At 31.9% G+C, this 25151-nt stretch overlaps 1 pseudogene across 11 annotated transcripts in view; it reads right to left on the bottom strand.

The window, feature by feature from the left end:
* The window catches only part of LOC118194988 (toll-like receptor Tollo pseudogene), a 549242-nt pseudogene that overhangs the window by 270471 nt on the left and 253620 nt on the right, over positions 1–25151 (bottom strand). For 2 of the 11 annotated variants that reach the window (XR_015039124.1, XR_015039119.1), the window contains one exon: positions 2827–2849. The exons of the other annotated variants lie outside the window; for them this stretch is intronic. The product of XR_015039124.1 is annotated as a toll-like receptor Tollo pseudogene, transcript variant X7 (transcript). The remainder of the gene's footprint in view (positions 1–2826; positions 2850–25151) is intronic. 11 annotated transcript variants of the gene reach the window in all.

The following is a 25151-nucleotide window of genomic DNA, read 5'->3' as shown; positions in this document are numbered from 1 at the left end:
GGTCAGTTCTGGAACCCAGAATAATTCCACCCCAAACGAGCACTCCTGCATCACCGTAACGGTGTCGTTTAATGATGTTTTCTTGGTGGTAACGGGTACCTGGAGCTCTCCATATGAAAGTCCGGCGAGAATCAGACTGCAAGCTAAACCTGGACTCGTCGGAAAACATCACACAAGTCCACTGTTGCGGTGTCCACAATGCGTACTCTCTACTCCAGGATAACCGCAGGCGACAGTGAGTTGAAGTAAGTGGAACGCATCTGACAGGTCTAAGGGCATATAGACCAATCTGCCCTAAGCGTCTGTACACGGTCTGCCTTGAAATTGTCGTACCAGTGGCTGAAGAGAGCTGACGAGACAGGTCTGAGGCTGTGCTCCGCCTGTTTCTTTTGGTAGTAAATGCCAAATACCGGTCCTCATTCGGCGTTGTAACTCTGGGGCGACCTGTGCTGTAACGTCTACTCGCATTACCATCATCTTGGAATCGTTGCCAAAGCCTGGAGATGACACTCTGGGCAATTCCAAGTTCGTCTGATACTTCCAGTTGGGTACGTCCACATTCCAGACGGCCGATAAATCTACTACGTAAAAAATCATCCAAATGCGTCCATTGTGTCATAACTATTTGGTTATTGCACTGATATACTTATAAAGCGCCTGCGAACAATTTTACTTCTTTGCCTGTATTCCTTATATATCACTCTCTTACACTCTCGTCATTGTGACGTACCATCGGTGTCATCTGGTTACTTCCTGAAATTTGCATATGATTCTTGAAGATGTGTGTAGTGATTTTACAGGTGATATATTTATTTTAGAGTTCGATTTTCGCGTGACTCCGAATTATCCTTAATTTATGGACATGAGTGTAATTCAATTCATTTTCTTGAAGTTAATACCAGCCCGCTTTCAATATGATGCAATAATCTTTTATTTTATCAATATACTTAATTATGAAAGGTTCTGAAAGTGTGTGAAATTTGTAACGCCTTTTCCTTTTTCGGATTTCCACAGTTGGTTAAATTTTTATTTTCCATAGCGTAAGTTTTGAAACCTTGTTTTTCTCCGTTTATTTTACTAAATTTTTTTTTACTTTGTTTTTCTCCCTTTATTTTACTACTATTTTTGTTTTACTATGCGCAGTCATTTATTAAAGGATATTTTTTTTTTCGTTTTCCTAAGGCGGGTATCGCAGAAATTTGTTTAGAAACCATTAAAATTTACAGATCCTTCCCTGATGCAAAATGAAATAAAATCTAAAAGAGTCATTTGGAGCATTTCTCAGTTCAAAGTGAAAATTAACGTCTAAACTATTTAAATCTAAATAGCCTTCGTGGCGTGAGAAATTTGAAACATATCATATTATACAGACTTTCAAACATTTTATGGCTTATCAGACACGCTGTTTTTGTGATGATAACATTCAGTCCTGCTCCTGAAAGAGCCGAATGCAATTGATTATATTTCTTACTAGTGAAATCTATTTTATATAGTTCATTTTAAATATTTATATTGTTGTTCAATGCTAACTAACAAGAAAATTATATCTAAGTTGTCAAATATCACACTGTTCATTTTAAGTTATTTTTCTCTTTTAACGTAAATAGACACGTATCACTTCTTTTGATGATGAGTTGATTTCACACATACCACCCCTGTTTTTCAGTGGGCTTGATCTTTCAACTGTAAATTCATTCCAGCATCTTTTGTGAAAGTAACAAGTGAAACCATCCAACTCATTTCTTCTATAACAATTTTATAGTCGTTATTATCAGTTGTGCATAGCACATTCACATCTTTATTCCTTTCGTATTTGATTTCAACTTTAAAACTTATAATAACCATTTTGTATTCGTCAAAAAAGTTAAATATACGTTCCAAGGGATGAACATTTACAGCTATGATCGGATATATCTTTGTATAAAAACGGTTTGGCAGGTTCAGTAATCAGTAGTAAAGCTCAGGGCTTGATATTTTACTCGTATATTAAATTTTAAAACGCTTTTCTCATTTTTATCTCTTTAACGATCAGATAGATACATGCTCGTTTTAAAATAACTTCTCAATTTATATGGGAAGAAATTTATTATAATATTCTTCCACAAAATCCTTATCCACTTTCCGATTTCTTAGGAAGTTGTCAAGCAACATCACTATCTAATCTTTTAGCAATCAAAACATTTTCAAATTTTTCAAGTTAACTCTTCTAAAAGATCTAATTTGTTTTCTAAGCCTTTACTGCTCAGTTCTGTACAGCCTCTTGTTTTATCTTAGTCTTTCCAAAATACATCTCTAACACATTTTCTTTCTTATCATTATCCTCTATAGCCGGTCTCTTTTCTTGAATTTCTTCTTCAGTCAAATTTTTTGCTCGAGAAATTGTATTGTTCAATAGGCCTCTTTCTTTACCTAATCTTATTTTTAAATCACTGGCATTTTTCAATCTTTTGAGCAATTTTTTCTTCGTTAAGAGCAGTAAACAGTTCTGAAGGTAGATCTAATTTTTTCTTTCTAAAAACTAATAGCTGAGCCTTTATTCATATTAAATGTTAGAAATTTTGATAAGATTTTATTTTATTTCATAGGCACGGGCTTTCTTTATCGTATCATTGACAGGCCTATGAAACTTCTGAATGGATATAAGTATTTCAATTTCTTCTGTTAAAAATTCCAGAAAGAAAAGAGAAGCATATTCATAAATTTTACAAATCTCTGCTAAATTCTCTTAAATGTTAAAATTTAAATCTCTGTTATATTCTCTAAAAGCTAAAACCATGACAAAGAAAGAAGCTTTGATGAAAGAAAGAAAACTTATTATAGACTTACAATTTTTCCCAGTTGAAAAGTATCTGAAAAAGAAAAACTTGAATAACTAATAGATTTTTTGTAATACCATAAAAATGAAGAAAGAAAAAGGTGCTATTAATAAACTAATTAAAAATTTAGCCTTTGAAATGCATTTGCCTGGGCCTGGGACGTACCTTTTATGGGGTAAAACGAGGCTAAAGCCCAGGGCTTAATTTCTAAAAGTAGAAGTGCCGGAGCCCTGTGAAAGACCATCACGAAAGAGGAACAAGAATAAATAAATAAACAAAATTACTATTAAAATCATTAATAATTTAAAAATTAAATAGTTAATGAGTATAAAATTAATTAATAATTATTTAATTAATATCAATAATTAATATGTATTAATTATTATTTAACTTGTAATTATTGTTTAATTAATTCACAATTTATTACTTATTAAAATAATGAAAGATTAAAGTAATTAAATAATTAAAATTAAATAAAATGTAAAGAGATAAATTAAAATTTAATAAGCGATTTTTTATATAATTTTATTGCTAAAAATAAAATTTTCTAGATCAAATTTCTACTAAAATAATTGTTCCATTACATAAAAAAGTGCCAGAGCCTTCTTATTTAGGGCTCCGGTGCGCTCCGACTAGAATTAGAATATATCCCAAAAACTAAGAAGTACCGGAGCCGGGCTCCGGCGCAATTTAAGCTCTGCTAAAGCCTGATTTATAAAGAATGGTCTAAGCATATAAACGTAGTGGTTGAAACAGCTTACAAAAATTACATATATTATTTAAAAAAACAGAGATTTGAAGCCTTGAAATAATGTATGGGATAAATATATGATAGATGATTTAGACCCCATTCCAAATCCTACAGTGCGTGAAAGAACAGAAAGAAGAGTCGTTAGACCTATTATACAAGTAAAATAGACATTTGGAATGAAATACTGTTTGAAATGTAAAGAAAACACAAAACCTAAAGATTTGCATGAAACCTTTTCTAAAAACAAACCGATATCGAAAGGTATTTGCAGTGTTTGCGGCTCTAAAAAAAGTATTTTTTTAGCTTAAACGGCTTGCCAAAAAAAAGCATAAAAGATGTGTATTATAATCCTGAAACAAGTTATTCGAGCGTGAAAGAGTTGTAGAGGAAAACCAAAATGCCTCAAAAAGAAATTGAAACCTTTCTACATCAACAAGATATTTGTACAGAATATAAACCACTTATTAGGAATTTTAGAAGAAGAATGTATATTCCTAACACTGACTTCAAGGAGATTTATTATTTTTAAAGCCGTTTAAAAATATAACAGAGAAAAAATATTTATCAATCGTAATTGATTGTTTTAGTAAGTATGCATGGACTAGTCACATAAACAGAAAAATTGGAGAAGCCAAAAAGGCGGTTAAAAAGATTTTTAGAAAACGAATTCCCATGAAGATTCAGACCCCTGAAACATTAGGATATATTTAAATGCAAATGGAATTAGAATATTTATAGATTATTAATTTTATATTTATAGATTATTAATTTTATTTATAAATTAGTTAAAAATCATTATAATTAATATCACCGGTCTATAAAAATGACACCTATGGAAGCATCTGATAAAGATAATGAAGCTGTAGTTTATAAGAATTTAGAAATTAAAAAACTAAATTCAAAAATTGGTAATATTTCTAAATTTAAAATTTCTTTTAATAGGCAGCATGATCCTACATTTACAGAAAAGATTTTATGATTTCTAAAGTTTTTAAACACTGATCCTCTTAGATATAAATTCAAAGATTTTAATAATGAGAAAATTAAAGGTACTTTTTATGAAAAAGGATTAGTTAAATACGACAAAAAAGATGAAATTTACAAAATTCGTAAAATAATAAATAGAAAAGGAAAAAAACTCTTTTCAAAATGGCTAGGATATCCAGAAAGTTTTAATTCTTGGATTGACCAGAAACAAAATGAACGGCTTTTTAAAATACTTTGCACATAAAATAAATTACCCGAAAATACTATAGTATGTTTGAAGGATGTTATAGAATGGAATGGGGTTTTCAAATATTCACTCGACACTTTCAAAACCTTTCATAATTAAGTATAGTGATAAAATGAAAGACTGTGACATCATATTGAAAACGGACTTGCATGAATAGGGTCATTGGTGTTATTTTCAGAAAAAAAGTTTGGAACTATTTAGCTAAAATTTGTTTAAAAGTGTAATTACTTTTCTTTTTTTAAAAATATTTTCTCTATTTTCACTTCATCCATTTTTTAAAAAAAATTGTAATTTGTTCTCTGTTTATCATTCTTATTTTTAATGTTTTTTTTACCATTCATCCATTTTTAATTAGAAAAATTTTATTTGTTCTCGACATTTTTAAAGTTTTTTTCTTTTAATTTGCGTCATTCGAACCTTAAATAGAATTTGTCCATGTCATTTTTAAGTTTTCTAATTAAAAATTTGACTTTTTAGTATCGTGTTCTTTGAAAATCTGAAAACATCAAAGATTTGCTAATTTAAACACATTTCATATTGATTTAATACTTCATTTTTTGCGGTGTGCTTATTTTAATACACGTTTTAAAATTTTTACCGTCATTTTAATGCTTTTTGTTAGAAAATATGAAACGTGAAAGTTTGATCCAGTAAATGGGTGAAAAATCCCAAAATTGTCAAAATCGTTAAATTTGCCGTTCATGGCGTGAATTGGTTGTATATTTTATGTCTATTTTTAAGGCCTTGTTTATCAGAAAATTTGAAATCTTTTTATTTCCCTGAAGATGTTCTCTCGCGGGCGCTTTATAACTACTAATAAGCATTTAGTTATTCTAGTACATAATTTCATCTCGAATTTGTAGGATTTTATTTAAGCACTGATTTATACTATTTTAAGAAGATATAAGGTAGTTTCTCCCTCCTTCCAGCATGTCTTCGTGGTGTAACAGTAGCACCCTTGACGCGTACCCAAGAGGTCCATTTTAGAATCCCGGCGAAGGTATTGTATATTTTTCAAGTCTCCTGTTTAAAAACAAATTCTAATTTCAGATTAAAATCAACTTTTAAGTCGCTGTGTTAGACAATACATATTATCACAGCACAGAGATACGATTATTACTTCAAAATATTTATTTTGCTTGAGTTACACTGAAAAATGCTCAAGTATGATGCTCAAGGGCTCTGGACGACAGGCGCAATCTAGTACTGGCAATTCGTGAACTTGCTCTTATTCAGACAAGTGAGATTAGTAGCAAAAACAACAACACTGAAAAATTTTACACTGCGGTGGTGGGGGCAGAAAGGACAGTTCTATATCTCCGTTCCACTGAAGGCCGATTGACGAAATTCAAATTGCGTTTTTCATATCTCGAAAATACGACTTTGGATGATATAGCATGCCAATTTTTTCCATATTTAGAGTCTACGACTCAAATTATGCCTAAATATTAAATTTTGTAAAATATGCTGCGAAATTTACGAAGAAATTCAAAAATTTACCTTAGGTACATTTTTTTTTCAGTTTGCGCCAAGAATAATTCACTTGGCGAACTTCTTAATTTATGGCCAACTATTTTCCTTCCTCTTTTTACATTGTGCATGACGGGGGAAAAAGTCACATCGTTCCTATTTCCAAATAATTTTAACCAAGTCCATAAACCACATTACATGTTGTTATCGCTTTCAACAAATATGCCAAATTTTAAAACGCGCCAATATATAAATTCACGTAGTATATCTTCGGAACTTTTGAATAAAAAGTCCTAATTTTTTGCAGGTATGCTTAGAAATATATCTACTTTAAGATGATGGTAAAAAGGTTATAATTCAAACTTTTTTCGAAAAATTTATAAAAAATAATTTTAAAATAAATCATAAAAATAGGTGAATTTTATTTGGAAAGAACTTAAATTTCGAACCGTGAAAGAAGGAATCAAGTAAGCGTAGTAAAAAAAAGAGATATTAATACATACCAAATTGAATTAACATTGAGATGCTAAAATTTTGAGAGCTAATTTTTTAAAAACTACTCGTATGATTTTTACAAAACTTGGCAGTTTGGCATAATTTGAGTCGTAGAATCGAAATATGGGAAAAAACTGGCATGTAATTTCAGAAAAAGAACGATTTTGTGTCAAAAGATATATATAAATCTAACATATATATTAAATCGCGCTTTCGAGGCATGAAAAACGCAATTTGAATTTCGTCAATCGGCCCAGTAGAACGAGAGATATAAAACTGTCCCCCACCTCTCTCTTTTTTTTTTTCGTATTGTACTTCTAGTTGAGGAAAAAGAAACAGTCGGAAGGTAAGCGAGGAGAAATAAGTACACTAATCCATTAATTCGAGCAAAAGATTTGTTTTCCTCTTTATAAACATTTGTAATGTAATTTTATTAAATGCTGCATCGACTAAGGTAATTTTAGACAAGCTTACACATAAGTTCATTAACGTCCTAATAAAGTGACGATTAGCTATCACAGCGTTAAATACATTCATTAAATATGAGAAATGATTTTAAAATCTGTCTATTGAAACAGAAATCTCTTTAAGAAACTTTTATACAAATTTCAGACGTTTGACTGCAAAAAACTAAGTTTCTATGCATCAATATTTTACAGTTAAGAAATATTAAACTGCTAGACAAGATATTAAACTAAACGAAAAAAAATCTAAAACTGCTTAAACCACATTAAAAAAATTTCTACGCCATGAACGTAAAATATGACGTTAGAAGTACGTTATTAATTATGTTAACCACAATAATATGTTTAATTTAGGCAATAAGCTATAGTATTAGAAATAAAATAAAGATATGTACAATTGAGAAATGCATTTATTTACTTGTAAGTCGTTCAGTGTGTTAAATAATTTAAGGTAGATTACATTAGAAATATAAATGTTCCGCTGAGTGGAAATACACTGAGTACTGATTATGCAACATGCGCATGATAGAAACAATTAAATACCTGCTACTTTGCCCAGAGACCACACTTAACAAAACGGGGAATAATATATCTATGGCAGTGTAACATAACACAACGGAAGCAAAAATTCCGAAAGATTCTGCGTCAAACAAGATTCTAATTCTGTCAAGCCTGTTGGCCATCAGTTCCATACAGTTTGACAATCACTGATGCGATAAATTTAGATATATTTTTCAATTAGCATTAAATCGGAGCATTCCTATACCCAGTCACAGCGGTTGATCACTGGCGACCAAGAGGTTGATGTATGCTTAATGTTGGTCAACGCACAGTTCACCTATATGTGCGACAAATTTACGTGAATATTTAAACGCAGAAAACCGTTGCACGCCAAAGCAGTTGGTCACCGATGGCTTATACTCAAGTAATGAATCACTGGTGCAGGGCACAGCAGTAAATTTAAATATAATATTAGAATTAACTTAATGTGAAGGGATATCGGCTACCATGAAGCCCATGGTTAACGGTAACTTATGGGCTTCGAATTACGAGTGCAGTCAACATGGCAGCGTAGTGCAACGTAACGTAAAGTAAGGTTATGCTCCAAAAATTTCGAAGAGATTCCGTTAAAGACGTCAGAAAGAAAAAGACGTTCGTAACGTCAAAAAGAAAAATACAACGAATTAAACAGCAGAGATTTATTTTGGAATTATCTGTTCGTATGAAATAGATAAAAAGTGAACCAAAATAATATCAGTAAGATGGATTAAATGCAGACGAATGATATAGTAAGTCTTTAAAAACCCTCCGAGAAAGAGTTTAAATTTTCAAAATAAATAATATGAATGATGAACTGGCAGAGTTACAGGTAATTAATATTTACGAGTCGGGGCTTTAAAAGAATAGCAAGAAACTAAAGTTGAATTAAATGCGGAAATGCAAAGGCAAAAAACTTAATTATATTAAAAACCGAATAAAAGCTTCTGTTTCCCGGAAAACTTACTAAGGTATTAGTTAAGAATTTCTGCAAAACTCTTACTCATTTGACGTATATAGGCAAATCTGGTCTCTCATATTAAAATACATACCTGCAACTTATTTACACTTTCAGTGACGTGATATGATATAATATACTATGGTATGTAGTGGTTTTAAAAAATGTCAGGCCTCTGCATCGTTTATGTATAATCGAACTTCTATTATGTGTGTTAAATCATTAAATTTTTTACTTTTCTATCCGCAATAAGTAAGCAGGGGGTATTAAACAAGCCTAACAAGCAAAGGTGCCTTACAAATAGAAGAAAGGCCTTTACTGAAAAATTCTAGTCAAAAGGTAAGATAGCAGTTTTAGTAATTATGATTTTAGATACTTTAAGCTCTATTTGTATCGATATATATATGCATAATACTTTCGATTCCCACGCCATCCCAGCTTTACTCCCTAGCCATGTATATTTAGCATTAAAAATAAAAGTGTGACAGGTTTTTCAGCTTTCCTTTCCCGCTTCCTTTGATTTCTCCGTTAGTTGGGAACAAAGAACAACATCTTTCCCCCCCCCACACACACCGCGATAATCAAATTAAGGGCAGAAATGAAAAACATGTGTGGGAAAGTAAACGAAATATTGTTCTGTTACAAAAACTTTTGCTGTTGAAATTACAAAAGTAATATCTTTCCAAAGATTACACTGTTCTTTCGTCTGGAAGGATTCGGATTCTGCTTGCCACAGAGATGTTAGAAAACCTTCAAATTTTCGCTTTTTAAATTTCACTCACAACTTTTCTTGAATCAAGTGATATAATAACAATAACAAAAACTGTCTCACTTTTTTGTTTCCAAAGAAGAAATTTTCATAGCTTGTCAGTTGCCTTGAATGCAAAGTTTTTATTTTTAAATTACATTGAAGTCTTACCTTCAGCCATACCTGTGAACTACCAAATATTGTGCTAACAACACCATGGTTAAGCAAAGCAACAACGCAGCAATATCTGTTTTAATAATAGCATATAGCTGGGGTGACCATAGCGCGGCTGAATGATCAAAAGAAAGAAGTTAATTTATATCATCTCTTGTTTGTATAGAAATTTAATAAAGTTATTCAAAATAAAAAAATAGTTATTCTACCAAAGAATGTTGTAAAAAAATCTTGAAAAATTAAATTTGCTTGTAGAGTGGACGAATGGATGGATTGATGCTTGTGGACGATGGTTTACTAGAAGGGTCAGCTGAGTTTCTGGTTCAAATGGTAGCCATAGAAACTACATTAGTTGGCCAGTGAGCGGAACAAAACACGCATGTAATGCATCAGAAATAGTTAATATCATAACAGAATTTTTTGCGAGTTAAAATTAATTTAGAAGTTGGTTCGACGCCAAAATTGATGTTATAATATATATATATATATATATGCAGGGTGATTCTAAATTCTTTTTACAAATTAAAAGGAGTGACAGTACCCATCCAGACGAGCAATAATTACCATAGAACATAGGGTCGTATTCTACTCTGAGAGGCAGAAATGAAGAAAGTGAAACGCATCGAGGTAGAACAAGGAGACAATTCCTGAGGACTACCAAGAACTAACCGTATGCAAATTTGCACTGTGAAGAAGCAGCATTTTAATCAATTGGTACCGGAGAAAGCCAATCAGAGCAAATATGGTGTCTCTGAAAACAGCACAACATCATCGCTTCAAGTATTACCTTAGTAACATCGTTCGAAACATTTCGTGAACGCTATAGCGGAGTACACGTACGAGGAATTCGCAGATGATCACCTTACATACAGTGAAGCAACAAGGAATGGGCGCGAAGCACGAAGATTGCACGAACAGTGGTTTCCACTCCTCGAAATTTGCTGTTTAATTCTCTTGATAGTTGGTTATCTGCGCCGTTGCGTTATTCTCGCCATTAGGTTTTAGACCCAACTTGCGTGTTTTGTGTCTGTGTAGACTTTTAGACAACTTACGATTAACTTATTCTAATATTAATTCTCTTAGCTTTTGGGTTACGCCATAAATGCCATTCTTCAAGAACGAGCAGTGCCTTCAGTGAAACTTTTATCTGAGTTAAATACAAGGATCTTTTATACCTTTCCCACGTTTTTGACGTAATTCCAAAGACATAATGATAAGTCACTTAAGTCTTAAATTTCTCGTAGTGTATGTTAACAAAAAAGTACGAAACTCTATACATTATTTCTGTATGGTTATTCGTACTGTTTTTTCTGCTTTTTAAATAAGCGTATTATTGGCTTAAAGATAAGTTCTGGAAGGTTCTGGTAAAGTTAAGTTCTGGAGGACGTAATTATCCCCATTATTGCGTTTCCGAACTGATTGTCCATTGGTATGCGTTTGAGTGATGACACTTCACTAAGTAAGGATAGCATTTTCACAGTGGTAAAGGATGTGGGTAGGGAAGCATACAAAACAGTGCTAATTTCAGTGTTTACTGTGATTGTTATTCATTATGCAAATCTTAGCTACTCTGAAATTAGCACCATTCGCTACGCTAAAAAATTTTTACTTCCCCCCTCGTTCTTTGTCTACTGTATTTAGTCGTGTATATTTCATATTCAGTTCTTTCCTTTTTTAAAATGGTGGCAGTTCTTGTTTATAACTTGGCGGAGGATTGCATAAAGCGCAATGCTTAAATTATTTTTTGAATAATGGCTACTTATTATAATTAAGTATGTAAAATTTATTCATAGTTGGTTGTTTGTGCAATTCAGAAACATGATAAAAATTTGGTTGATTTTTATGACATACTTTATAACATAACCCTCGCTCCTCGAAGAGAAAGGCTGTGTTAAGTAAATTCATATATTTTTATTTGGTATTTGTTTTAAAATGTGTTTCACATTTTTTTCCCCGTTTGCTTTGTTTTTGTTACATTATGTTTATGTATTTTCGTTCTTCTGCCTTTTATTGCTGATTTTTCATCCTACAGCGCTAGATTTTCATGGTACATGCATTCACGTATTTGCTAATTACATTATATATGTATTTCTATTATATTATATGCATTAAATTTTGAAACGAGGAATAAAATTTTTTAACCGATTGAAAGTTGTTAAAGACATGCATACAAAAGTGAGATTGCCATTACACCTCTATGTAAACTACTTGTCTTTTTCCTTAAAAGATAGCTCTCAGAAGACATAAAAATCAACTACAGGTTGTAGAGACATAAGGGTACTTTTTTGGAATCAGGAGAAATGAAAAATTTGCAACGCCTTCGCCGGGAATCGAACCGCGGACCTCTGGAATACGCGCCCTGAATGCAGACCACTACACCACGAAGGCACACAAAGAAGGCCGGAGAAATACCTTATAAGGTATCTCATATGACCTCAAAATAAAAATCGGACAGTTTTGCTGCAATCATGTGCGTTTTAATTTCAGATTATCTGGAAAATGGATGAAAAGTTATTTGTGCAAATAAGAAATCCAAACTTTCACTCACACATAAAAAAAATAAAATAAAATAAAAAATAAATAAATAAAAATAAAAATAAAATAAATAAAATAAAAACACCAATTTCATTAATTGTTTACTTGAAATACGGATTTCTGCGATAAACAGATAAAGTGTAAATGAATTAACACAGGTATACAAACGAGCAATTACTATTTTTTTTCATCCCAACTGGAAATCCATGAACTCATTAAATCCTTGGGGTCGGACTATATTTATTTATAACCACCTTCCATTTGAACCAATCTGCTAATTCTCTCAGTTGTGTTCAGATACTCGGAAAAAAAAAAAAAAAAAAAAAAAAAAAGGACACCATTACCTCGAAATGGATATAATTTGATAATGTCATTTAATTACTACTCATCCATGCTTTTCTTCTTGTGAGTAATGTTATTACCGAGGTAGCAAAGAAAACATTTTTTCACCTATCATCTTTTATAATTGCAACAATTATAATAACATGGTAGTTTTTGTAAACATTACGTCTGTTTTCAAATACAAAAAATAAACATTGCCATAAATGCAGGTCACGTAAAGAATAAAGTATTAACAATTATTATTAGTCTTAATTATCCTACACATATAAATAATGCCTCTTGAACTATTGTAAGTGAGGACGCCTGAAAGGAAAACTCTGTGTAAAACAGCATTTTTTATAAAATTTTGAACTTCTATAAGCAGTATTTGTTTGTATACCTTATAAATTTAATGCAAAAATTTCTACGAAGAATTTCGCAAATACTGCAGCTTTTCTTTATAAAAGTTAATGCATAATACCTCGCAAAATAAATATTAGCAAAAATATTCTAAAAAGTGAACAACAAAGTTTCATTTAATGAAATATTAATAAAAATATTCCAGTAAAAACGTAATATAAACAGTAATTATTCGTTTAGTTTTACGATCGTAAGCACGACTGGGAAAATTAAAACGATGTGCAAATTTAATAACCATTAACATTAAATTAGAAAGAAGAGGAAGTGACAACTTGTATTTTAATATAATTCAGAGGACGCGGTTATCAAACTTCGTCCCGAATTTAAGCACACCGCTGCAAAAATATCAGATTTTCAAAAACGAAAATAAAATCATTGCTAATAGCGACTGCCTTCACAAAAAATCCATAATTGCGAAATTTAAGATAGCTGCTATACTCAGTAAACACTGAACTTAAATTTAATGAAGTCATTTATTAAAAAAATCATTGTTCATTTCAGACACTATAGGCGTTTTTGAGAAAGCTCTTTAACATCTGTAAACAGTTGGCTACCAAAAATTCCACTAATATGCATTATAATACCAAAAGATTGCACCAATATGCCACTATATGATAAAACACATTTATAAATTAATCAGAAAATTAAATTTCCTTTGAATTATAAAACTGAATGATAAATTTATTTCTGTGTTATCACATATATATTTAATATATTAATTTGTTTGGAATAATAAGCTTTCACTATCAGCTTCGTGGTTTAAATGATTCTTCCATGGATATGCAACAATGACTAGTATAATTTATACCATTAGAAATTGTGGAATTTGGTTGAAATCGATAATTTTACATGTGAAATTAAAGTCATACACTAGAAAGCTATGGCGAGAAAGTACTCAGAAATAGTTATGCGTAGGGCTAAAACTTACTTCAGTTCATTAAAATGGAACAAATTTCTAGATCAAGAACAGCAGTTTATGTAAAGAATTTCATTCTTAAATAATTTTTTTCTAATTTATCAGGGACACTTACGAAACAGTTCTATTATTGGAGCATCTTAAAGTTATACAATTTAGCTGATAATTTAATATTGAATATATAAAATGGATAATATATTAAAATACTTATACTCGTATATTCGCAATAATTAGCTTATAATGAAGAAAGTGAAAAATATTGTAAAGTTAAAAATTATTTTTACATGCGTATCTCAATTGTTTTGCTTAATGTTATAAACTCAAGAAGATAGCGCTAGTGTTCATTGTAACAAGCAAATAATCTAATCCAATCTATTATATACTCTTCTACGTTTGCAACGAAATAAACATCAGATACTAACAGCAAAAGTATTCCAGGATAATTTGATACTTAATATAGTTTTAACATACAAATTCCTTTCAATAATGCCAAGGGCCTAAGGCACTTTTTTCCAGCAAAATATGCAACGTAATTACGGTTTTCCAATTTTACTTTTGACTCTTTTTATACTCATGTATATTTATATTTTATTTCCTAATCAGTTCTCCATTATAGATTTTTAGCTTTCTATTTAAAGCTTTAAAGCTACACTCGTGTGCAAAATTAAGAGAATTTATACATTATGACGAAGTTCTTAAAAACTTATAAACAGATTCTAATGAAATTTGTTTATAAAAGAGAAAAAAAAGCACCATTCTAAAGTCATTTGAGTCTAATGCGTGATATGGTCCTATCTCACAATCAGACAGGCCGGGCAGCGTGGTAGCATACTGGACAAGAGCCATCTGAAGAGTTCCTGTGGCAGTCGATCCCACTTGTGCAGCAAGGCAGTTTTTTAAACTCTGATCGTTTTCGGAGAGAGATGGCGAGATGACATTGCCTTCATAACAGCGTCACAGACATGCTGTGTAAGGTTAAAGTCAGGCGATCTGGCTGGCCAATTAGTGGGGAAATAAAGTCACTTTACAGATGATCCTCGACCAGCTGAGCCCTATGTGGACGAGCACTGGCTTACATTAACAAGAACCCAGGACCAACTGCCCCCCTGAAAAGTTGAACATAGGGCTCTATGATCTCGTCTTTAGACCTCATAGGAGTCAGAGAACCTTTGTCAAACACATACAGGGGTTTGCGGCTATCCCACGTAATGTCTGCCTAAATATATGCCCAATGTTATCGTGTTCTAGACTCTTTCCAGATACACGTACGCCGACACTCAGTATCCAGGCTGAATCTCGATTCATCTACAAAAAACACGATGCTCCAGCTGAAGTCTGGCCCAAGGCGCAAGTTGTTCCAAGGTATGCTAAACCTTGCACGCTAAATGCTCTCTCTTGTGTGCTGCAGTGAGCGGAAGTCAAACAGCGGGTCTTCTGGCATACAGCCCTATCTCATGAAGCCTTCGGGCAACTGCAGACCATGAAACTCGGTTCCAATGGCAGCATAGAGTTCATGTGACAGCTATGAAACTGTAGCAGTTCTATGCCGCCGAGCTAAAGTGCAAAAATAATGATCCTCATTTTGTCGTGAATCTTGATCGACCTTGGCTAAGTCTTCTCGATATGGATCCAATGCCTTGAAACTGTTTCCACAAGCTGCAGACGACACTGGGCGTAGGTACCTGCGCTTGTGATTGGCCTGCTTCCAGTCTATCGAAAAATTTCCATCTCATTTCGTCATCCATACGTTCGTGGCTACTCATATTACCTGCTACTTTGTAAAATTTACGCAACTCTCGCGAGAAACAGAGTGAATGTCGTGAAGGTGTACAAGCACACAAATCGTGGAAAACTCCTCACAATCACAGCTCCGCAGACATGCACGTGTACGCTTATGTATTGGATTCGAATGTTTGCATAATTCTTAGACGGCATAATTAGTACCGTGGGTTCAATACTTTTCGCAAAAATAGACATAATTTGCGAATTCCCTCAATGTTTGCACACGAGTGTACAAGGCGTGCCTAATTTTCACTCATTAGTATAACTAATTTCTAGCTTTATATTAAATTAGTTTTATGTTGATGCATAATAAATACTGAAAATATTTTTACATGCATTTTGAAGCAATTCTTTTCCCCCCTTATTGCTTTATTTGTACATTCACAGGTATACCTTCATCCATTTTTTATGAACTAAAAGAAATAAAAAAAATTTGGACTACAGCGCAAAAAATATAACAGCATAAAATAATATCATATATATTACCAATTAAATTTCAACTAGAAAATGTGCAAACTGAAGTCCTAAATAATCTCCCTTTAGCTTGGGAATGAAACTACTTACTCTCAAACAAGCAGGCTTTAATTGTGTTATTAAAAGTACGAATATTAATTTGAAGGCCACATACTGGAGATGGGGAGACTACTCTGTTTAATTTAATGTAGCTGCAGCTGACAAATTCCAGGCGTAAATAATTTGAAAGTAACAGTGAAGGAACCATGATACGGTTAGATTACTAGCTTACAACTATGCTTCTGCAAGAAAGCGAAATATATGCATATAAATAAATAGTAGTCTTAATACGAGTGGGATTTCCTTGTAGCTGTGAAAGCTCTGGACTCTAAATTCAAATCAACTTCTCAGATATTCCAAGACTAGAACGCAAAATGAAAATCTCAGCTATTCACATTATCTAGGTTACTGCAATCTTACATTAATATTGTTATAAGGTTTGTAATTCTCGAGGCACCATCACTTTTTCCTGTTTATTTGCAAGGAATTATCCCATTCTCCTGTATGAGCTGTCATGGTGTCAGTGGTTAAGCACATCCATCTAGCAAATGGAAGATTCATGGTTCAAATTTAGATGAAAGTACAGTTGATTTTCACGTTTCTATCTTACATAAAATCCAATACCCTTAACAGTAAAACTCGAATTAATATGCAGGTGGATGATAATTCCTCACCATTTAGATTAGTTCGACTGAGTTTCATAATAACCACATTTCTTCTAGAGCGTTTTCATCATGTGCCAGCATTGGAAAATTCTTCAAGAAGCTTGAAAGGACGTGTCTGTATTTTGGTAACCAATTTATTTGAAAATTTAAGGACTGTAGAGAATTTTTCTGCTTTTCAAAACTTTGTTCTTAATTTAGATACTTAAGTATCTTAAAATTGATCCTAAAGTTTTTCTAAATTTTCCTTTTTCTATTCATTTATTTATTTTAAATACTAGCCTTTTCTTTCCTTTACCTTGATTTTGTAGCTATACTATACTTTTATTGATTATTTTAGTTTTATAACTGTTTCTTTCTGTTTATTCTTAGCATTCATTGCGGAAAACGAAAAGATAAAATTTGTTTAAAATTAAATTAGACAGCAAAATATATAGATGTGCATATTTGTAGATAACATCAGCTCACTTGCAGAGTTAGTTCTAGCCGAAAAGTAATCTAAATTTTAATCTTTAAATCTTATTTGAAGGCTTTAACGTACTGGATAATGACAGGTTTTTGTCCACGCCCAAAACCGAGACTACCAATGAAAATAAAAAACGCAAATTTAAAATACTTCTACATAATTCTGTTGGTATTCTATTGTTGGTACTGATACATTCTGTAAAATGCAAATGAGAAAAAACGTTAGTCAGAGGACTACTTATGATCTGCAGAGCTGACAAAAATCGCTTCAGATCGACAATACAGTTACGAATTTTATATATATGTAAATAATTTTACTGAAATTACATGTAAATTGTAGTATCTCTTGTATAATGTAACATAAAAGGCTTAAAAAATTCGAAGCATTTTCAGAAAAATAAGGTTTTAGGGAAAGTCCCTTTAGCATTGAGGTAAATGGCTCATTCGCCAATTTGGCGAGATACGGCCAAGTAGGCGACGCTTTTGGCGACTAATTTTTGTCGCGAAATCTGTTGAGAAACAGCCAAAATTCGTCAAACTTGGCGATCATTTGGTAACATTTGGGTCCGACGTAACTTCTTTGTCCCCCTATGTAACTGTAACTGTATTTGGACCTATGTAACTATACATGCCTTCCAGCAATTTCGAGAAATCGAAAGTACTGCAAATTTTTGGCGGATGGGGGGAAAACTACAGCATCAGTTTTCAGTTCAATTCAGAATTTAGCTCAGTGTACTGAGAGATCACTGTGCGAGCTTAAGCAACTGAAGTCTTTTACACTGCCTTGTGTTCAACATTCTTAGTAGTTTGAAGCGGTAATTACCGATTGTGCTCTGTCAAACTGAGGAAAGCTGTAGTAGTACTTTTATGAAAAGGTCAAGAAGGGTAAAGAGGTTTCTTTCGGGAAATTAAATTGCATCAAGCTATCATCGGTTCTACCTGCATTTAACCCTTTGCAAACCGTACGCACGTAACAACACAGAAGCATTAAATTTCTAACCTAACGCAAATCAAGGACAACAATATTCCTAGAATTCTTACCAAATTTAAACCTTTAAACTTCACTTATGCCAAAGTCAGCATTCTAAAGGCAACTTCACTCTTTTTCTCCACTTAAAAATAGCCATACCAGTTCCTGAGTCATACCAGACCTCTGAATACTGGGAGTTAGTCACGCACTGTGTTTCAGGAAGCGGGCTGTCATATGGTTGGTTTCGGTGATTTTACCTATGTGTAACGCGAATACGAGCCAGTTTCTCTTAGAAAGTTCTCCAAGAAGGCATCCTTTTCCTTAGGCAAATAACCCTCGTGTGCTTTCCTTTTTTCAAATACCTTAACCTAACTTAAAAGGATGATATTTGAAAACTGTCGTCAATTGCCAACCATTAGCAGGCGTAACTGCTAATCTGTTACTTTCTACTTCACCTTTATAACACTGAGTTCAGATGAGTTGAAAATGAAGCAAGAGAAAATAAGAGGAAAAAGTTAATACCCTTACTCCCCACCATGCACTTTCTTTCCATTTTCTGGTCCTTCTTTCACTATTCATCACTGTACATAGTCAATAACCGGAGAACATGGTATTAAGCTCCAGTTTTTATTTTATTTATTTACTTTTTTTTAAATTCCATCGACGGGATCCAAGAGGCTGAAGAGCACCTAACCTAGTAGGCTAGCCGTTCTGTCGATGGCGAAAAGAAACTACTGGTTTATTAAAATAAAATCTAACTCATTCACCAGTATAACACTGCAAGCAAAATTATGTTAGACCATGATTCTGAATACTCCTAACGCCGAAGAAAATACAAGAATTTTCGGCAATTACAAGAATATAAATTTCTGCATTTATTAAAAGTAATTTATTTATTTATTTATAAAAAATAAAATGAGAAAAATTATGAATTTTAAACATGCCTTCGAACCATAGACCTTCAAAATCACACCTAATAAGAAGCCTTTTGCAGTTTGAAAGCTAACATACATATGTCAAAAAATCTTATTTCTGAAAAGATAGAGTTACCGTACAATACAGAATCTCGAAACAAATTCGGCAAACAGCAATGACAGCTTAACTGTAAGAGAACAATTTCAAACATATTATCGAAAGCTTATCCTTTGCTACACTGGAGGATGTTGGATCGAAATGATCAATACTTGAAAATTGATTCAATCTGGAAACTCTTGTTATATAGGGGAAAAAAAGTATTAAGAAACTCTTCTTTGTGAAGTACGATCCTCGTAAAAACATACTCAAAATGATATTTTTGGTGTACACTGGTTGAGAGAGGGGGAGAGAGAAAAGAAAGATAACAGAAAGCTGAAAACAAACAAAAAGTAGAGGTCTCCGGAAAAACTGTTTATTTATTTATTTTTTTCATTCTGGACCTTTCTATATGGGAAACAAAAATGTTGAAAGGGGGAAGAAGAATATCTTCCGAAGCATTGAACTATAGTTAGAGTTGTTTGGAGAGGCTGTTTGTTTGAGAGAACGTGTTTGTTATAAGAAGAAAAAAAAAAAAAAAAAAAAGGGGGGGGGGAAGTATTGTTCTGGGATAAGTAATTATAACGATAAGTAATTATAACATTGTATCTGAGGTTTAGTTAACATTTTGTTACATTCCTGAAATTTAATTAAGATTTGTTACAAAAGAGAGAATGTGTATTGAAATTTAAATCACTTAATACAAAGCATATTTTTCTGTGAAATTAAAACGTAAACTTGTTATTTTAGATGAACTTTGTCGACTGGAAAGCATCATCGATTAGACAAATTGATATTTTTTCCCGCTTCATTAAAAAAATAAACAAAGGAAGGAAAAATACCAGTTCCCCAAACGGTTAACATATATTTAGTGAATTAGTTTTTCATATCAGGTATTTTTGATATTATCCAGTTATCTTAAATTTCATATTCTGAAAACAGAAATTTAGATTTAAGTTAGTGAAGTAAAACTAAATGCGTTATGGTGTTTTCTATGCATTTAGAGATATACAGCACTAAAATAATTTCATCTGCTCTGAAGTAAAATTAAGAAATATATAACTTTGAAAGATGTTAAGAAATAGAAAAAAGTTGTTTACTAAAATTTAATTTGGATGATAAAGCAAGAGAAAGTTGTTAGATAGAATAAAAAAAATTTCCTCAGTTAAATACAAATTTTGAAACTCTAACGATAGTAGTTATTTCTTAGTAATTGATAGTTTTCTGCATCCATCTTGATTTACAATTTTATACCGAAGACTACACATCGGTGGAATAGCTTAAAGTTAATTATAAAATAAAAACATTTTTCAAAACTTAAAATAAATTATTATGCCACACTGATTAATAAAACAGAAATATATCTTTGTAAGATAAAGGAGATTCAATAGTAGCTCGTTCAATGCGAGATTCATCATTAAACACATTTCGTAATTTTAACTTTTATTTGTTTTTAAATTATGGATATGAAATGGGAAATTACTTAAGTATTTTTTATTTAATATGTAATTACTTATTAGCTCTGCTTCATTAATTAAGAGAAAAAGTATAACTTTAACGAGTGGTATTTCATTTCTGAGTTCCAGTAAATCAAGACTACTTTTACTACTACAGCAGTTAATTAAATCAATACTGACACATACTCCACAGTTTCGTTTTGGCTTCTTTTTATATTATTGTATTCATTTATAAATACAATTTTATTTCGTTGAAACAAATCAAAGAATATAGCTCATTAATCAGTATATTAGTATTCATTATTATAACAATTAAATAACGGTCTCGATTTTAATCTGATGAAAAATAACGGCCAAATTTTGAAAATTGACTTACATTCTTCTCTTTGCCTACTTTCAATCAATTTCATTGCATTTTATGTACAAGCATTAAATGTTCGAAAAGGATAGCAACATTGGCTTTTTCTTTAAATTTCGGTCCTAGGTTATATTAGGTTATTTGAATATAGCAAAGACATGAGGGCTATTTGCTTACGAGGAGAGATGCCTTCGGGGAGAACTTTCTAAGAGAAACTGGCTCGTACTTATGTTATACATAGGAAAGAGCACGAAAACTAGCTATGCAGTCAGCCCCTTCGCCTGGGATCGAACCATTGAATTACCAGTATTCAGAAGTTTTAATCATTCGCCCACTGGTGGGGCATATCGATTCTAGAACTGTACTTCTAATTAAAAAGCTTAAAATAAAGTACAGGAACTCTACGAAAGCAGTTCCATTACCGTGGGTTCTGTAAACCAAATTTAGCATTTTACATAGTCTCGATTGAGGGAAACATGCAGTCCGTAAAATGTTTCTTTTGCTTTAATAAGTTAATATAGATAATTCTATAACTTATAGCAATTAAGGCGCTTAACAAATTGCACCTAATGCTAATCTTCAGAAGTTATCTCTGACGATTTATCACCTTTGCTTAATGTCTACTGTGGACAACAGATACAATTCAAAATATACAGGCTATAGTAGTTTCATCGTAGAAGTCTCAGATCTAAGTTTTGCAATTTAGATGTATACTTAAAAAAAACTAAAAAATTAAAATAGAAAAATAACACCTGGATCAGATACTGATACAGTATTGGGTATATCTTGACTTCAAATAGTTAATGGAATTCAAAACTGAGATCTTGACGAATTTTTGAAGTTTAATACACCAAACTGCTCTAGTTAAAAAATGCTCAAAAATGTTTCAAGCTCTTATTTAGTAATTTTTTAAAGGTCCAATATGTCCACTACCGCTACCTTTAAGCTGGAATTTCAAGGTAACCCTTTCCTGTCAACAATGCAAGCAAGAATCTGCAAAAAAAATCATACTTTTTCGTGACACATCGAAAGATGTCCAAACGAAATATGTCAACGAAACAGTATTGCGTATAACATGGAGCTGGGCAAAGTTAATTGCATATGTTTCATATAAAATAAAACAGAAAGCTAAGCAGTCTGACTCACAAGCTTTTGTATAGTTACTTAGCATTAAAAACGTCTGTACGTAAAATTAACAGTAATAGCTAACTTTTAAAAAAAAGTGTTAAAAATGATCGAATAACAGAGAACACAATCTGACACTCAGGTTTGTATTTTATATATAACATAATCTGACCTTCAATTTTATTTTATATATATATATTTACAATGAAAGAGTTTTTTTAGAACAATTTCGTTTGTTCTCTATTTTTCTCATACTATTCTTTCGGTTTAAAATGTAGTTACATATTTCAAAGCTTCGGGCTGAAGCTGAAAATTTATGCGTCTAAAATCCATTTAAATCTAAAACCAAATACCGAATTATTGACTAAAAATTGGTAAGTAAAAATGGAAGTTTTGGACATAAAATTTTTTATTAACTTTATATGACACAGCGAAACATACACTGAAAGAGAAAAATGAGTCATTTTCGTACTTTTCGTGCTAAAACTATTAAGTTTTTTGAATTTTCACTTTCATCGAAATATCCTGATATTTTTTTTTTTTTTTTTTTTTTTTTTTTTTTACAAATGACCGCTTATTTTTTTTAAAAAACTTTAAAAACTAAAAGGTATATTTACTACATGCTTTCTTTGTTATACATCCCTTTTTCCTATTTTAAAATCAAGCTCCTTTCTTGAACGTAGATATGATCATTACTAAATTTATTTATTCTTTTCATGCTTTTTTTTCTTTAAATTGTTGTTGTTGCATCCTAAATAAAAACCCACTTAAAACAGCTCCACTTAGATAGCTATTCTTATGCGCCGTTAATTTGACAGCAAACTGACGTAATATACTTTTGCATAATAATTATTTGAATGCAACATAATTCTTTTTTACTAATTTTTTAATGCTTATACTTACGCAACACTTACTTTGAAGGAGCTCTGCAAGAAGCTGATTGAGTTTGAATTTTAAGCAAATAAATTTTACGTGATTAGTTTTTAAATTTTAAACTAGAGCAAATGCACATGCATAAATATACATGTTTCGAAAGCTCTGCTTTGAACATCAATACCAACTGAAATTTCAGCCAATAAAATTCTTTCAAAGCAACCATTACTACATTTTGTAGTAATCTTAAACAGGACTGACTCGTAGATTTATATGTAGTTTTCAATAAATTAAATAGAAGCACAATATACCCGATTTAAAATAATTGCTGTTGATTAACATTGCGCAATAGTATCACGTTTTGCATTTTGTTTTCGTGAATACTTCTGTACGACTGCAGGTTCAGCAAAGGAAAAACAAATTGTGCAACTTATCTTCAAGATACACTGTCTGTCAAAAGTTAAATGCACCTAAGCCATCGCCCTTGAAGTTCCAGCAGATACTTATGCTACCCCACGCGCTTGTGGTGGTCAAAGTACAACATTCCATCATTATTTGCACGCCACCTAACAAATTTTCCAACCTTATCCTCACTTATTTGATGCCGTATGAAAAATAGCCCTAGAGAAACTTCATTACTCAAAGTGACAGATTCTTTTTAACAAGTGGTAAAGTAGATAGACATTCAGTAGAACAAAAAATCAAAAAGACGGAAAGCATAAAATAATGCAGATTTGTTTGAAGATACAGATCTGTCGTCATTACACATGAAAGAAGAATCGTTTATCTGCTAAGCAATTATTCACGCGGTGTCACAGTGTTATTAAGATCTTCTATTTTTGAATATATCAATAAAATAGATGCAAATAAGTAAAATGGACGCGTTAAAACAGCTTAGTGTAGCTGTGAACAACTGAATTTATTAAATATCCACAGATAAAATCATGTGTATTAATTTATCTTTCGATTTAACAATGTGTTTCCTTTAAAAAATGAATACTTTTTTCATTGCTGAAGTAACTCGTGGAATACAAAAATGTATTGATAAATATATTAGACAGGGGAAAATTAAGACGCAGAAAGGGATTGTCTATGACTTGAAACAAACCTGAGTCCATAAACTAAATTCCTTAACACAGAAGTCCATAGCATCACAATTCAGTAGTCTTAGCCAACAAACATAAGAACTACCCACACATCACAGGAAACGAGGACAAAGGAGTGCCGTAGTCTTTTCATGAAGACTTAATAGCAAGCATGGACTGCAAGACAGAGTAACCTTCAAGGCATAGGCATTTAGCTTGAATTCTTGGACATTTGGCTATTTATACTGAATTTTTGCTGTTAAAATAGCGCTTTCATGTAACCTAAAATAATTCTAGATTGGGACATGAGAGTGAATATTTATAAAATGTACTCACAAGTAGTGATACAGGGAAGAACTTAGACTACCGCCACTCTTGCTCGGCGCCGCGGCAAATATGAATGCAAATGAAAACTGACAGGATAAAACCATAATTACTTTAAGTAAAGACCTGCATATTATTTTTACGCGCTAATCAACCGTCATTCAGCTATAAAAGCTACAGAAATAATCACTTTTTAACTTATTTTTTTAAATGAATATAAAACTTAAAATGTAAAACATTGTATTCTTGGAAAATACAATTTATTTTTGGCAAGGAATACCATAAAAACAATAAATCTTCCCTTAAACAAAGTAGTTTAAAGGTGAATATGATACATAAAAATAATACTGAATATTTTTCAAACTTAGTATTGAAATGATGAACGACGAAGTTAGTACTATTTTTAGCAGAGTTTTACCTTTTTAATAAGTCATTTAAAATACAGGGTAAATCAGCAACAGTTATCTTGTTACAAATATTTACAGGCTAAAAACAAGTACGAGGCACATACAAGTATTTACCTGAAATTAAATTTTAATTCCCGAAATTTCTTGTCACATGTTAGATATATTTCATGTGGAAGCCTTTTGTGACATGATACATATCCAGTCCAAAGAAGAAAATGACAAAGCATTCTTCGCCAGGCTTTTATATTCGCCGGACATCCAGTCCTTGTTTGTTGCTCTC

Source organism: Stegodyphus dumicola, chromosome X2 (assembly GCF_044657685.1).
Source record: "Stegodyphus dumicola isolate Sdum_Otavi_A_Nest chromosome X2, ASM4465768v1".
Classification (NCBI taxonomy): Eukaryota; Metazoa; Arthropoda; class Arachnida; order Araneae; family Eresidae; genus Stegodyphus; species Stegodyphus dumicola.
This window is presented reverse-complemented; position numbering and strand designations above follow the sequence as displayed.